The 14,805-nt window shown below is 41.7% G+C and overlaps 1 long non-coding RNA gene across 2 annotated transcripts in view; it reads right to left on the bottom strand.

The window, feature by feature from the left end:
* Positions 1–12,028, bottom strand: part of LOC103794355 (uncharacterized) — a 65,019-nt gene extending 52,991 nt beyond the window's left edge. For both annotated transcript variants that reach the window (XR_004728010.3, XR_001910157.4), the window contains exon 1: positions 11,785–12,028. This is a non-coding gene — a long non-coding RNA (uncharacterized LOC103794355). The remainder of the gene's footprint in view (positions 1–11,784) is intronic.
* Positions 12,029–14,805: the final 2,777 nt, after the last annotated feature.

The raw sequence follows: 14,805 nt of genomic DNA, 5'->3' as shown, positions 1-14,805 counted from the left end.
GCTCTGAAGCTCAGCAATGTTGTCATTACTGAATGTCACCAAATAGGATCAAGTATTAATACAAGGAACACATATTTAATCAGTATTAGCTGCATTTGTACACAGTGAATGTAAACATAAGCTTGGTCATTGGCTTTATATATGTAAGCTATCGGGGAATTGAAAATGATTGTTTCTGAAAACTAATTCATTAAGAAGTGTTTATTTGTGGGACTGTTGAACAAGTGAAAAAATCATATATTTTTTGGTGTAAGTATACTTGACAAAGGGAAAAAAACCCAAGGACACATGTTTCAATTATCATTAGGCTAAAAATTCCATGTACTTCGGCTTTTATAGGTAGCCACAAAGTAATATACATAAATGATGGAGAAGACAAGCAAATTTCAGAAAGAAAATGATTTTGACATCAATCTTTCGAAGAGTTATTAAAGACAGTTTTTTAAAAATTTGTGAAAAATACCTTTGGTCTTTTCTCTCTTGATGGCTGAACCGACTTTATATTAGAATGGGGTTAAGGTGAGGAATATTTTTCTCAAAAAGGCAGCATGGTTGAAGAACAGAGGCCGTGGTTGCAAGGCAGTGGACTAGGTTTTCGTCTCTTATCACTGGTTTTTGGGATATACTGAGTGAGCCAGTGTTACTTGTCTGAGCCTCTCTTGCTCTATTTGTAAACTGAGAGCAACTTGGCAAATGTTTATCCATAATGACCAGCATAGACACAATTATATTAGTCCTTTTGTGTAAGACGTAAGAAATTTTAAATACTTCCCTATGCATTATCTTATGAATTTTCTCCCAAATCCTTGTAAGGGAGGTAAAAGAGAAATGTGTATGTCTCTTGAGTAGATAAGACAGGTGTGCCTAAGCGAGGTAAATATTCTTGCCCAAGGTTGCAATGTTAGGATGGTGCTGAGCAAGGAGTTGACCCCAGTCAGGCCTGATGCTCCGCTCTGTTTTCCTATCCAGCATGAGGCACTGACTGGCACAGGCAGGCCAACGGAACAAAAGCTCCATGTTTCCTTTCTAACATACAACTCTGAGGAAGGATGTGAGGTGCCTGAGCCTGGTGAGAAAGGCATTTATGCGTAAGAGGCCTCTGTGCATTAATGCTGTGAGTGAGAAGTCGAACTAACACCTAATTTTAGTATGCAGCCAGTGCAGTGTGCCTGTTAATCGTATTCAGTCAGGCTGACTGAAGAGGAGAAAGGAATAAAATAAACATTTCACTTAACCTTTACAATTCGTATATTTTGATTGTCCCACCAGCTTTAGAATACCCTTCTTCATGAATTGCCAGGATTTTCTATGCTTTCCACATCCTTGATTCCTTTGCTGTCTGTCTTCCCTTCTCCTCCTACAAATAGCATGCTTCCCACCCCCTGCTTTCTGGCCCCTGCCACTCCTCACATCACTGCCTTCAGCCCCGAGTCCCTGTCCAGCCTGTCTTCTCCTGCCCTACTTGTGGACAGGAAACTGGCTCCAGAGGGGCTGAAACGGACCTCAGACATAATCTGCTTGATATTCTGCATGCGAAGACCTCCAGAAAGAAGAGGAGGCATGAAACTCCATAAACCACAGAGAAGAAAGGTGACAACATCTTCAACACACAGGAAACAAAGAGGAAAAGAAAATAATGAAGTGAAACAGTAAAGTAAAAGAACCTTTTTATCTTGAGATTCTCACCCTACTTAAGTAAAAACACCACCACCACTACACAACATTATGCAGTTAAAGCTATGAAACTGGAAATATGTTCTGCATTGTTGTGTTCAACATGGTAATTACAAATGCAATGATCAACAATCATAATGCAAGGAAGTTGGGGCGGACAAGGCTGTGGTGTTTAACGCACAGGCATTATCATGGAGCATCTCCTTGGTGGGCAAGTAGGGAGTTATCTTCAGGTTAATCTGAATCAGGAAGTTATATATACCACCGAAATGTGAGCAACATGAAAATCTCTCTGTTACCATAAGCAGTTGTTTAGAACACAAGGCCCCTAGAACAGATTTGTGCTGTGATGTTTAATTTGGTAGCCACTAGTGACATGTGGCTTCTGGGTACATGTAACATGACCAGTCCAGATTGAGATGTGCTATGAGAATGAAATATACACTAGATTTTGGAAACATAGTCTGACAGAAAAAAAAAAAGAATGTTAAACATCCCATTAATGATTTTTGTGTATTGATTACATGCTGATATAATATGGTTGATAGTATACATAGTTACACAAATATATTATTAAGTTAATTTTACCTTTCTTTACTTTTTTTAATGTAACTACTAGAAAATTTGAGATACATATGTGGTTTGTATTTGTAGTTCTCATTATATTTCTATAGAACGGAATTAGATTAATGTGTCAGAATTGTAATTAGGAGCAAAGAGAAAGAGAAATCCTTTCCAGATTAATAATCAATGTGCCCAGTCTAGACAACACTGGAGAGTATTTGAGGGAGAAAAGTGTCTTAAGGTTACTGTTGATGAAATCCAGATACTCCAAGTGAACTCTGAGCAATTGTAGCTGGAAGCAGAGAAAACAGGCCAACGTTAGCAGCCCATGGTAACAGAAACAACCACTTGGTGAGGAAGTTGTATATGGGAAATCCAGGCCAGGCCAACCAGGGACTTTTTCTCTTTTGCCATCTTTGTCTAAGGATATTTTTAGTTTAGAGGAGGAATTGAAAGTTCTTATTAAAAGCTTGTCGTTATCTGTGTATCACATAATGCACTGCATACGTTGAGTGCAACAGGCTATACTTAATAGCAAACTAGTTACTTCTGCACAGACCAGGCCTTCTGTGATGCTCAGTGAATCCTTTGCAGGCGTCATGAAGCTCCACTTTAAGGCCTCTCTTCAGGTATTCCCATGGCTGTCCATCTCAACTTGGTTCTACCTCAGATAAAATTCCACAGACCAGAGTGTCTGAAAAAAGTAAGCTGTCCCTCTCACAGAAAGTAGCTTCAACCAGGCCCATCTAAGCAAGAGATGCTTCATGGCCTATTAACGTTCCTGTCCACTTAAAAGAAAACCTAACTTTTCAAACCCAGTGTAAAAAAGAGTCTGAATTTAAATAAGATCTCTGCAACCCAGTATTCCAAAAGGAAATGCACACATCAAGCCATCAGGGTAACCATGTAAGTGTGGTTTACTCTCATAGAGGGTTATTTGTTGAGGATTTCAGCTACTCCGTCTGTGTCCTAGACTTACTATTTACAGTGGTTGTGGGTATAGACAAAGCTGAGTTCCCTTGGGTTTTTAGTTAAAAATATAACAATATTTGTTTTAAACCAATCAAGAAATCTAATGCCAGAAACTGTTCTTTTCTTTGTCTTTAGTCTTCGCTGTTTCCAAATTGCAATATAAGAGTAGAAGACAGTGCTATTTTTAAACTTGGGAGAGAATAGATGACTGTGGGTCTTTTATATGTCTAACATAAACAGAAACTAAAGGAAGCTATTACAGTATAAAACCCAAAAGCCAGATCTTAGCTCTCAACTGTGAGATACAACATAAGAAACTAAATTATTTTAGGTTTTCTCTACAGATATTCAATCGAGATATCTTTTTTCCTTTTGGTTTAATGGGGGAATGTTCCAGGTAGAGGCTAGTCCCCATCTCTAGATACTTGCTATAAGCATGTGTATTATAGTTGCCTGATTCAGCTATGAGCAAACCTTTGTTTGTATTGACCATCGAGGATGTCTGCAGCCTATTGCTTTTCTTCTTTTTTCTGTTTTTCAAAGGTTCAGATACCAACATATTTTTTTAAGTTATGCTCATCAAGGTAAGTTACTGAGATTTACAAACTTTCCATTTGACAGGGTTTTGTTTGTTTGTTTGTTTTTGAGATAGGATCTCGTTCTGTCACCTAGGCTGGAGTGCAGTGGCGTGATCACTACTCACTGCAACCTTGACCTCCTGGGCTCACACAATCCTTTCACCTCAGCCTCTTGAGGAGCAGGAACCACAGGCATGTGCCACCACCACAGCCGGCTAACTAAAAAATAATATATATATATAATATATATATATTTTTTTTTCGTAGCAATGAGTCTTGCCATGTTGCCCAGGCTGGTCTCCAACTCCTGGGCTCAAGGGGTCCGCCCGCCTCAGCCTCCCAGAACACTGGGACTACAGGCATAAGTCACCATGCCAGGCTCATTTGACAGTTTTTCACAGAATTAATATCATGGCCTGACCTTAGTATTCAAGTTTCTTACTTGTATTACAGGCAATAGAGTTTCTGATCCATGTCTTACAAGCTGTAAGATATCAGGCAGATTGTATAGTCATTCTGAGACTTAGTTTTACTTATCTATAAGATGAGGATAATCATATTGTACTCACATGGAGATTGGATGCATGAGACATGGTCTGTATACTCACACACTGGATAATTTTCTCACTGTCTGTAATTGCCCAGCATACATAGTAGTGATGCAAGCCATAGCTGTCGAATGGCCACTTCTTAGACCCACTTCTAAAAGGCTGTGTTAAGAGACAGATGCCAGCAACTTCAATTTTCTCCCACAGTGATGGTAATGCTGTGTGATGTTGCCACTCATACCAACAGGAACAATAATACTCAGGAGGGCTTTGGGTTATTCCCTCTAAGTCAGAAACCCAAAGAATAATTTCTAAAATGTTTTCAGTTCTCAGTGGGTGTTATCTTATCCCAGAGCTTCATTTTGCAGGATGTTGGCTATTGTGACCCAGGCTAAACATAGACTGCATTATCATCTTTATGTTGCTCAATTCATTCATCATATATTCACCAAAAAATGTCTGAGCTCTGGCTGGGCGTGGTGGCTCATGCCTGTAATCCCAGCACTGTGGAGGGCCGAGGCCAATGGATCACTTGAGGTGATCAGACTGGCCAAGATGATGACACCCTGTCTTTACTAAAATTACAACAATTAGTTAAGCATGGTGGTGCATGCCTGTAATCCCAGCTACTGAGAAGGCTGAGGCAGGAGAATTGCTTGAACCTCGGAGGGGGAGGTTGAAGGGAGCTGAGATGGCACCACTGCTCTCCAGCCCATGTGACAGAGTGAGACTCTCTCAATTAAAAAAAATTGTATGGAGCCCCTATGTTCTAGTAACTGAGACTGTGGGTGCAAACAAAGCAGGCAATGTCGTTACCCTCCTGGAGTTTCCATTCTGGAAGAAACTGATATCAAAAATAGGTATCAAAAATAAAGTCACAGACAAGACCCATGATAAGAACAACACAGACAAATTATATTACCTTAAATCCTCATAACAGCCATCCAGCAAAGCAGGTACGGGGTGTTTCACTTTATGTGGAGATGAACCCTGAGAAGCCAGTAAGCCCCATCAGGCCTCTAGGAGACAGGAGTAGAGGTAAAGTTGGGCTTTTCCATCTCTACCACACTGCTTCAGGGATCGTGTAGGGGCCACTGATGCAAAATAAATTAATCTTCAGTTTCCTCCTGGTAAAATGGGGAGAATTCCTCCCTGTCCAGGTCATGAGGATTAAACAAGTTAACAGAAGAAAAGCACTCGGAATTGTACCTTACACTCAAGGTTCATTAAAAACACATGGCAGCTGCTGTCAGAAAGTCCACAGAAAACGAATAGCTACAAAATGGGGTAATAAAAGTATAAGAAAAGGTGCTAGAAGCTCTGCGAGAGAGAGTGACTAACACTCGATAGCAAAAGGAGAGAAGGAATCTAGATGGGTTTTGAACACAGAATAGGAGTGTGCTGTGGGCGCCAGGGCATTATAAGGAGAGGAAACAGCACGTACCACGCATGAAAGAGCATGGCTCCTGGCGGGGGGTGGACTGTAATTGCTTCTTATGGCTGGGATATGAGTGCCCTGGAGGAGGGGCAAGAGGTGAGCTGGCTAAGCCCAGAGAATAATCCCTCTTTCTATGGCTGTCAGGAGCTCAGGGAGGTGATGGGAGAATAGGAGAGCTAGAGAAAACCTCAGAGGCCCAGGCCCTGACACAGTGGGCCATTTGAACCTCCATCATCTGAGAGGTAAACCCCAATCGTGTGCCAAATTGCCTCTTCAGGCTCCAGCCTCTCCCCACTGTGGACTGTTTGCCTGTCTGGAATGAGATAATTTGTCAGACACCAGCTGCTGATCATTCTTTCCTCATGGGCACATTTATTATTATGTTACAGTGTGCATGAAGAATCTTTACCATCACTGGAGTGAAAATGATTCAAACGTGGGGTTTTGTTGTTGTTATTGTTGGGTTTTTTGTTGTTGTTGTTTGAGGTTTTTTTTTTTTTCAAAAATTCTCAAGTCTTCCCTCTGCCAGGGATAGCATCGGTCATGTACCCTGTTCGGGGTAGCAGGCTGAGGGAGTCATTGTCATAATTAACAAAACAACAAGCAGAGAACCCCAGGGTGTTGGGCTGGGGAAGGAGGACTGTTTGGAGGCTTTGTGATCAGAGCAGAAGTTCGGCAGCCACAAAGCTGGGTGACAGGTCTCTGAAAGAGTGCCGAGGATGGGCTAGCTGGCTTCTAGAGCGGCACCATGTCTAATTATGTACCAGGAGGCAAGAAAAGGTGTAGGTCTGTCTTTCCAGTTCAGAGGGAGAAAAAAAATCTGTGGTGTCTCGCGTCTAAGAAACGAACAGGCTGACCTTTTCAGAGCGTCTGAAAGAAAAAACCAGATGTATTTCTCAAGAGTCACTGTGACTGAAGGCTTGCATTGTGCACTCACATAAAGGGAGAGCTAACCAGAAAACAGCAGCTGATGATCTGAAGCCAGGCTGTGCTATTGTCCAGCACACAAATGTTCTACAAGGACCCAGACCACCATGCAGTTCTCTGTGCACAGACTATGGAGGTTGGGGGGAGCGGGGGGTGAGGGCTTTTTTTCCCCCCTTCTTTTCTTTCTTCCCTTCCTGAATCCTTTTCCTTCCAATCCCTCTACAATCGCTCACATTCAACTGCTAGCAATTATTCCCATTGACCCTCTTCGCTCTCCAAATGGGGTGTGGGTCTCTGAAGGTTTTCTCTTTGTACCTGACAATCCCCTGTTACAGGCAGGCTCCAGGGAGGAGGTGAGGTCCAGCTCCCTGGGGATGGTGACTGGGAATTGAGTGTCTGTGATTTATTTTCCACAGAGCAAAGTCAAAGCAAGGCAAGTGTATGCTGGGAGGCAGACAGGAGGATCCTCCAGCCTCATCAAGGGCTGCTTCTCTATTGTCCTTGGGGAGGCTCAGGGCAAACGCTGGCATTGTTGGAGGGGGAAGGGAGAAGGAGCAGCAAGATGAAAAAGAGTAGGCAGCCAAGTGAGATGGGGAAGCAATATCCTTTCTCCATTCCAGCTCAGTGTTTTCAGGCTTTCTTCTACAGCCTCTACCTTCCTTAGCATTAGTGGACACATTTCAACTCTTCTGCAACCTGTAACGTGCTTGAAGGCAGACACTTGTCTTACCCTCCTTCTTGTCTTTCCACTGCCTTCAGTATTGTATTCGCACCAAGTGGTTACTCAGTAAATGCTACTACATGGAATCAACTCTGTGTCCCTTCTGATTGGATCTGGCTCCTCCTATTCAGAGAGTACCTCTTCCTAGGAGCAGCCATCCTTCACTGATGTAAAGTGGCCTCTGCTCCAGGAAGTCTTTAGCACTTAATTTAGCTGAATTTTTTTTTGGCCATGTCTATAGACATTTACTAATATACTATATTTATTAGCCAGTTGGTAAAAAATAGTTCATCTAACAATATGGAATCATAGCTCTCTGTTCTTTTAAGTAGTCTGACTACACTTTCATAAAAACCCACAGGAGGCAGACTCAACAAAATTCCAGAAATATAATGTTACTACTTTTGTAATTGGGATCAGAAATCCTACTACCCATTGGCTGGACACAGGACCTTTTGAGGTCAGGCCTTAGGTGCTGTCCCTAAGGCTATACGTTATAACTTGTTTTATATTTGCCATATATAGCAAATATAGCACTTTGTATTGGAGATAATTCTGATCATATATATGTTTGCTTTTTGTCTCTTGCCTCCACTAGACTGTAAGTTCTATATAATAACACCAGCAAGAAAAACAACAACTAATATTTATGGAGTGCTTAGTGTGTGTTGGGTACTATTTTAAAAGCTTTACATGGATTATCTTTTTCAATTTTTCATTATATGAAAGTATTCGCTGTGTCAAGAAGAGTAGTTGGCCCTACATTGAATTTAATAAATACTTGTTGAACCAATAGAAGGAATGAATGCTATAGCCTTCCAAGATTGCAACTAATAAGTCAAACCAAATCCTAGAAGAAAAGATGTTATGAGAACACCAGCAAGTCAAAGGAACATCCTAATGCATTCTTGAAAATACAGGTAAGCCTTGTATTGCGCAATAAATTGCAAGGACCCTGGATTTGTCAGAATGTATTCTTAATGAAATGCATCAGGGAGTTAGCTACTTTGAGACAATTCTCTCATAGTTTCTTTTGTTAAACAAAGAATTATTTTATAATGCAAATAAATCATCCCTCTCCTCCAAAATAGTAATCACTGACAAGAATATCACAAATTGGCATTCTTCAAAGTGCTTTCCTATATATATAGCTCTGTGCTTACACATAGCATTTCTGTGTCACTAGAGAACTCAGTGTGTTGGACATCCACTCACTGACAGATCTCTTAAATACTGTAAGCAAATATTCCCATTGAACACATAAGAAAATGAGGTTTAGGGAGATGATGACATTTGGCCAGGGAACATCCCTTTGATGACCCTATGTCTGAAGGGTCCTCCCATGATGTGGGTTGATTGGAATTCAGAATTAGTCTCCTTAGGTTCCTCCCCAGCCACAGATGCCTGTTTCATGCCTAGAATAATGAGCTTATTTAAAAACATATTTATTGAAACACTTTATATACCAGAAACTTCTCTGGGAGCTAAGAAGTATCTCAAAAAACAAAGTAGAAAAAACTGCTTTCAAAATTTTACCTGTAACCACAAGGTCCAAATGGTAGCTACTAGCTACATGTGGCTGTCTAAACTTAAATTAAGAAAGGTTTTAAAAATTAAAAAATCATTTCATCAATTTTACTAGGTGATCGCAAGTATTCAAATACTTGAGTTTTAAGTACTTTTGTTGCCACCCTAGGCCTACTAGCTGCCGTATTGAGGAGTACAGATATAGGGTGTTGCCTCTATCATAAAACGTTCTATTAGTATTGTTCTGGATAGGAAATAAACAAGTCTATAATGTGTCTGCTGGTGATAAGGGCTGTGAAGACAAAGCAGGGTCAGAGAATGAACAGAGATGGACAGGGCTAGTTTTTGCAGGGTGTCAAGGTAAGGTGCTCTGAGCCAAGGACTGAATAAATACAGGGAGCCAGTTCCATAGCTATCTCCGAAGAGCATTCCAGGTCAGCGAGTAGTTCGTACAAGGGCCAAGAAGTAGCCTGCTTCTGAGTTGGGGGAGTAGCATGGAGGCTTCTCTAGCTGGAGTCGGGAATCACTGAATGTGGAAGCAATGATCGGAGATGAGAACAGAAAGCAGGGCTGGGACAGAAAACTGAGACCTTGCAGGCCGTGTTAAGTCTCGGAGCCCCAGAAGGCCTGACTAACATTGATTTTGAGTTTTGTCTTTCTTGTCTCCTCTTCTTTTCTCAATCTCTCTGTCTGTTTCTCTCTCCTCTCTCTTCACACCCCTTAACACTCATGCCTTGGTGATAAGATAGGTTTTTTTGTTTATAATACTCAAGGAGATCAGAACATAGAACAGCATTTTGCCTCAGGTAGCATCAAATTCTCTTCTTAGCCCAGGGCTCTGATTCTGTGACTGTAGGACTTGGCAGGTCTGTTGCTTATTGAGTGAGCATGACAACTGGAAATCTGGGCTCTATTGGGGTTTGAACCTTATGGCTGGAGAGAGAACATGGGTAATGAAGGTTTCTTTTTTGTTATTATTATACTTTAAGTTCTGGGGTACATGTGTGCAGAACGTGCAGGTTTGTTACATAGGTATAGACGTGCCATGGCAGTTTGCTGCATCCATGCCCCCATCATCTACTACCATTTGACCCAGGAATCCCATTACTTTGGGTATATACCCAAAGGATTATAAAGCATTCGATTATGAAGATTTCTTAAAACTAAACTTAGAGTTTATGATTCACAGGATAAAGGTGATTTAATATTTTTCATATTAATTTGTTTAACACATTTACTGAACACTTAATATGTGCCCAGTGGTTTGCCCAGTAATGAGAGGAAATTCTAGGACACTGGACTTTCTGTGCTAAAACCAGAAAAGCTCTGGGCAAAAAGTGCTGGGCAAATTCAGATGAGTTGGTCAGCCTATTTGTGGCGGACACTGTGACTGCAAAGATAAGAAATAGTGTCTGCCCTCAAGACAGCACGGGCTGATAGAGAAGATAGACCGTACACAATTCTCAGAGCTTTGCTTGAGGGGAACATGACTGTTTTGGTGTGTTGCGTGTCTGAAAGGCCCCAGTACAGTGAGGATAATAAGGAAAGACCTCCTGAAGGAGGGGAATATCTGCTTTGATTCTTGAGGCTGATTAAAGATACCCACCTTGTGGCCCCAACTCTAACGCCTTCCCTGGGTCTTCTGTGAAGGTTCATAACAAGTAGGTCAATGTGCACCCATATTTTCTTCTTGTTGGAGAACTGGATCACCACTGACCTCAGAGAGTCTACTGCCCCCAAATGCTTCATATCTGATTGCTTTGATTAGAAAGCACTAGAGAGGAAAGGAATGATTACATATTTGTCCATGGGAGTATCAATATTTGGGCAAAAGGAGGCTGTTGATCACCTCTGTCATTCTATCCTGGCATAAAGAGAACTAGAGGGCATCTACAAGAATGTGTATTCATCTAAATTCGTGGGACAGAGGAGTCAGGCGGAAAGGCTTGTCAAAGGCATGCTGCATCTTGCTCAGTGAGTGCGCATTTCTCAATTCTTTCGCAGAAGCAGACATTAAAACCTGCAGCACAGTCATTTAGAATTTCAAAGGTTTCTTCTTCAGGGGGTGGAATACAAAAGACACCACCGTTATTCACATAATGCTGGGATGGTGGGGAACAGCAGCACACCATTAACGAAGACGGTGCAGCAAACCTTTATGGAGAAAGGCAAGAGCTATTCTGCCAGGATAAAGAAGATGCCTCATTACAGTTGCTTTTAAAAAAGATTATTATCATTATTCCTTTAAAAATTCACTTCTGCATTCTACCTAGGTTGGGAGAGCTTAAGAGGGAAAAGACAATTTTTAAAAGTAGTTCATAGATCACTAAAGAATCACAAAACACTCAACATTCAGTACACATCTCTCTCTCTCTCTCTCTCTCTCTCTCTCTCTCTCTCTCTCTCTCTCTCTCTCTCTCTCTCTGTCTCTCACTCCTTTCTCTCTCAGCGGAGGGTGTCAATCAGAATTTGGAATAAAAGCAACATCCAAATCAAGAGATTTTTTTTCTTTCTTAAGGCAGACCTCTTATCGTATTGCTCTGTGTGGTTTAAATGGTGCCAAAATCCTACCCAATGGCTTGAAGGACCAAATAAGATGAAGCTTCTCACACATAATGCTGCTGGTCCTTCAACATTATCTTGCATAGTTTCGCCTTTCTTCTCCCTCTCCTTTGTTTTGGAATTACAGGGGCTAAATGCCACAGATCTAAGTTGGAAAACCAGGAGCCCAAACTGCAGGAACAGCCAGCAGACAACATTGTCTCTGAACTGCTATTGTTTCTATTTTAGGAGCACATTGAGTGATTAGCTTGGGTAACAGTAACATCGCATTACCTTGCAAAGGCTGGAAATGTCTTTCAATAAGGAGGCAACACCGAGTCCATGTGATACAATCCTATAGACAGAGCCAAGTGGAATACATCAAAGAGAGCCTTGATGCAGATGTTTCATGCAGAAGAAAATTAGGTCAGAGACCACTTCAATTTCAGCTTCTGCCAGCCTCGTTTGAGAGCTTCCAGTGAATTCGTAATGAATAGCTTCTAGGGCACTTTTCTCTCATTCAGTCACAGGCTGCCACAGCCAGATGAGCGTTCCATGTGGAATCTTCTCTCATTATTTAAAACTGCTACTTTGTGTTCTAAAATTCCAGAACCCTTCCAATGCACCAGAACTATGGGCCTGAAACAAAAAGACTCCAAAAATACAGAGAGCCATTAATCTGTATCATATTCTTGCATGCTCTCTCTCTAACCATCCATCATATACATGCATGTTTTTAAATACATCCTCAAGCCCTTTTTTCATCTGTCTATGCAGGTACATAAACCGTTGCTGAGGAATATTGGAGATGTCGGGCTTTTTTAATCTTACTCAACTCTGAAGAAGCTGAGTGGCCTATAGATGACCAAAATGCTTTGTTGGCTTCTTGCAGGGAGTGTGCATGTGTGAGTGAGTGTGGCGTGCATGTATAAAAAAAAGCTTTTCTCTGAAAAGAGCAGAGAAGGGCAGTGTGACCTCAATGAAAGTGAATGATGCATCTTTTCCCTGCCCACCCCAGCGCCATCTCACATGTTATTTATTACATTGGAGGGTTAGAATGTGGGGCACCCTGGTATCTTCATGTGCTTTTGCTGCCTACCCTTTTTGGAGTTCACACTAACAAATCCTTACTGATTGGAGTAAGGGTGTGTGGAGCAGATCACTTCAATTCATGCCAGAAGAAGAATCATTAGATTCTAAATGCATTCAGAAGAGAGGGGGCAGAGAGACAGACTTGGAGGATCACAGAGGCTCCTCAAAGCTGGTGACGCTCCGATTTCCCATGGGAAAGGAAATGAAGTGGCAGCCCTAGCTTCAGCTCCCCGTGACACAATTGCTTTGTCTTTGCTACCTCCAAAGCACCAGGGCATTCATTAATTGGTTTTCTCAATTCTAGGGTTTGCAAAGCTGTGGCAGAAAGCCTCCGAAAAACACTGAAAGGGTGGCTTCTGCTTCAATCCATCATGGGAAGCCATCAGGAAGAGATTGTCTTTCTTGTTCTGCCATTAAAAATGCAATATCTGGCTTTAAAATATACTAGTCTTTTTGCCTTTCTTTCCCAACCTGGTCTCCTCCCTATCAGCACTCTCCTGCAATCTTTTTTTCTCTATCACACACACGTACAAACACACACACACACATACACACACACACACACACACTCTAACACTCACATGCTCAATTAAAATTTCTGAGGAAGGCAGAATGCAAGGAAGGCAGTGGCAGTGGAGTAGAAAGATGAACTGACAGAAAGACCTAGATTTAAGCTCTACCTCCGGGTGAACTTGGACAAGCAGCTCTCTTCTCTAGGTCCAGTGTCCTTACCTGGAAAAACATGGGTACTACTCCGTGAGCCCCTCACAGCTTTAACAGTAAATAATCTTTCTCTTAGGTTGTAGACAATTATCATTCTTGAAATGTCTGGCTGTGAGTTGTAGCCACAGATCTACCTACTAAGATGCTCACAAGATCTTGCTCATAGGATTAGCACCAAGGCATTAGGGGCATGTTCATATCAGCAGGATATTCTGATTCTTTCCAGACACACTGCAATGGGACACAACTCAATGTAGGAGAAATAATGTTGCCTTTGAATCAAATAGACCTGAGTTTGAATTTAGGATGTCACTTTCTGGCTGTGTGACTTCAGGCGAATCACTTACCTTCTCTGATCCCCAGTTTTTTCTACAATCACATAGAATTAATAACCATTATGGAAGGTTGTTAGAAGATTAAATGCAATCATATAAAGGTAGAGCACTTAGCATGGTGCCTGGTACACGGCAGGTACAAAATACACAGTGTGATTCTTTTTGCTATTAAAAATTAACACTGGAGATATGCATGCATACATGCAGAAAAGGCACATAATGACCTAAAGCAGTGAAAACAATTTAACACACTATTTGAATTGACTGTTGCTGCTTCACATGGAGATTATTCTAAGACACACACACACACACACACACACACACACACACAGAGGCACACACAGACACACAGAGACACACACACACATTTCAGCTTCTAAAAGCAGTAGCAACCAATCCTAATTTCCTTAAGGTAATACACTTAAATTTGAAGTAGAGATTTTGGCACATAAGTTCTCACTAAATGCTAGTAACATTCATTTTCATTCAAAATATCTTTCAGTATAGTAAATTTTGGTTTGTTATATTTCTCTTCTCCATTCTTCTCTCTGAAGAGGCTTCTTTTTCTTTTTTTTTTTTTGAGATGGAGTCTCGTTCTTGTCACCCAGACTGGAGTGCAGTGGTGCAGTCTCAGCTCACTGCAACCTCTGGAAGAGACCTCTTTTCAAGATGCAACGTGGAGCACAGAAAACCTCTGTAAGTAGGAGTCACAAGCCATCAGTCTGATGCTGAGTTTTTAATCACAAAATCATAGCACTTCAGCACTTGGCTGGTAGAGAAACTGAAACACAAAGAGGTTACGTGACTTGACCAAGTCGTGGAAGAACCCCAGTTCTCTATGTCCTTTGCCCTCATAAGGTCCAAATAATTCCATGAGCATAAAAATGCTTGACAAAATCCAGGTGCTTTCCAAATACCAGAAGCCCCTCTCCAGCACCTGCCAGCTCCTACAGCAGCCTTGGCAGAGGGCCACGGCCACTGGAGGTATTTAAGGCTGTCTGCAGCAACTGCACCACTGTCAAAATAGAGTACTGCCTGCCTAAGGCCGGCCCTCATTTCTGTCGAGACATGGAGCACAATACAACCTGGAAAGGGACTCCATGGCCTCTCCTGCTGAGCAGGCTGCGCCAGCATCAAGGCAGAGGGTAGCCCAGTTGGAGCTGCC

The sequence above is a fragment of the Callithrix jacchus genome, chromosome 1 (assembly GCF_049354715.1).
Source record: "Callithrix jacchus isolate 240 chromosome 1, calJac240_pri, whole genome shotgun sequence".
NCBI classification, from domain to species: Eukaryota; Metazoa; Chordata; class Mammalia; order Primates; family Cebidae; genus Callithrix; species Callithrix jacchus.
This window is presented reverse-complemented; position numbering and strand designations above follow the sequence as displayed.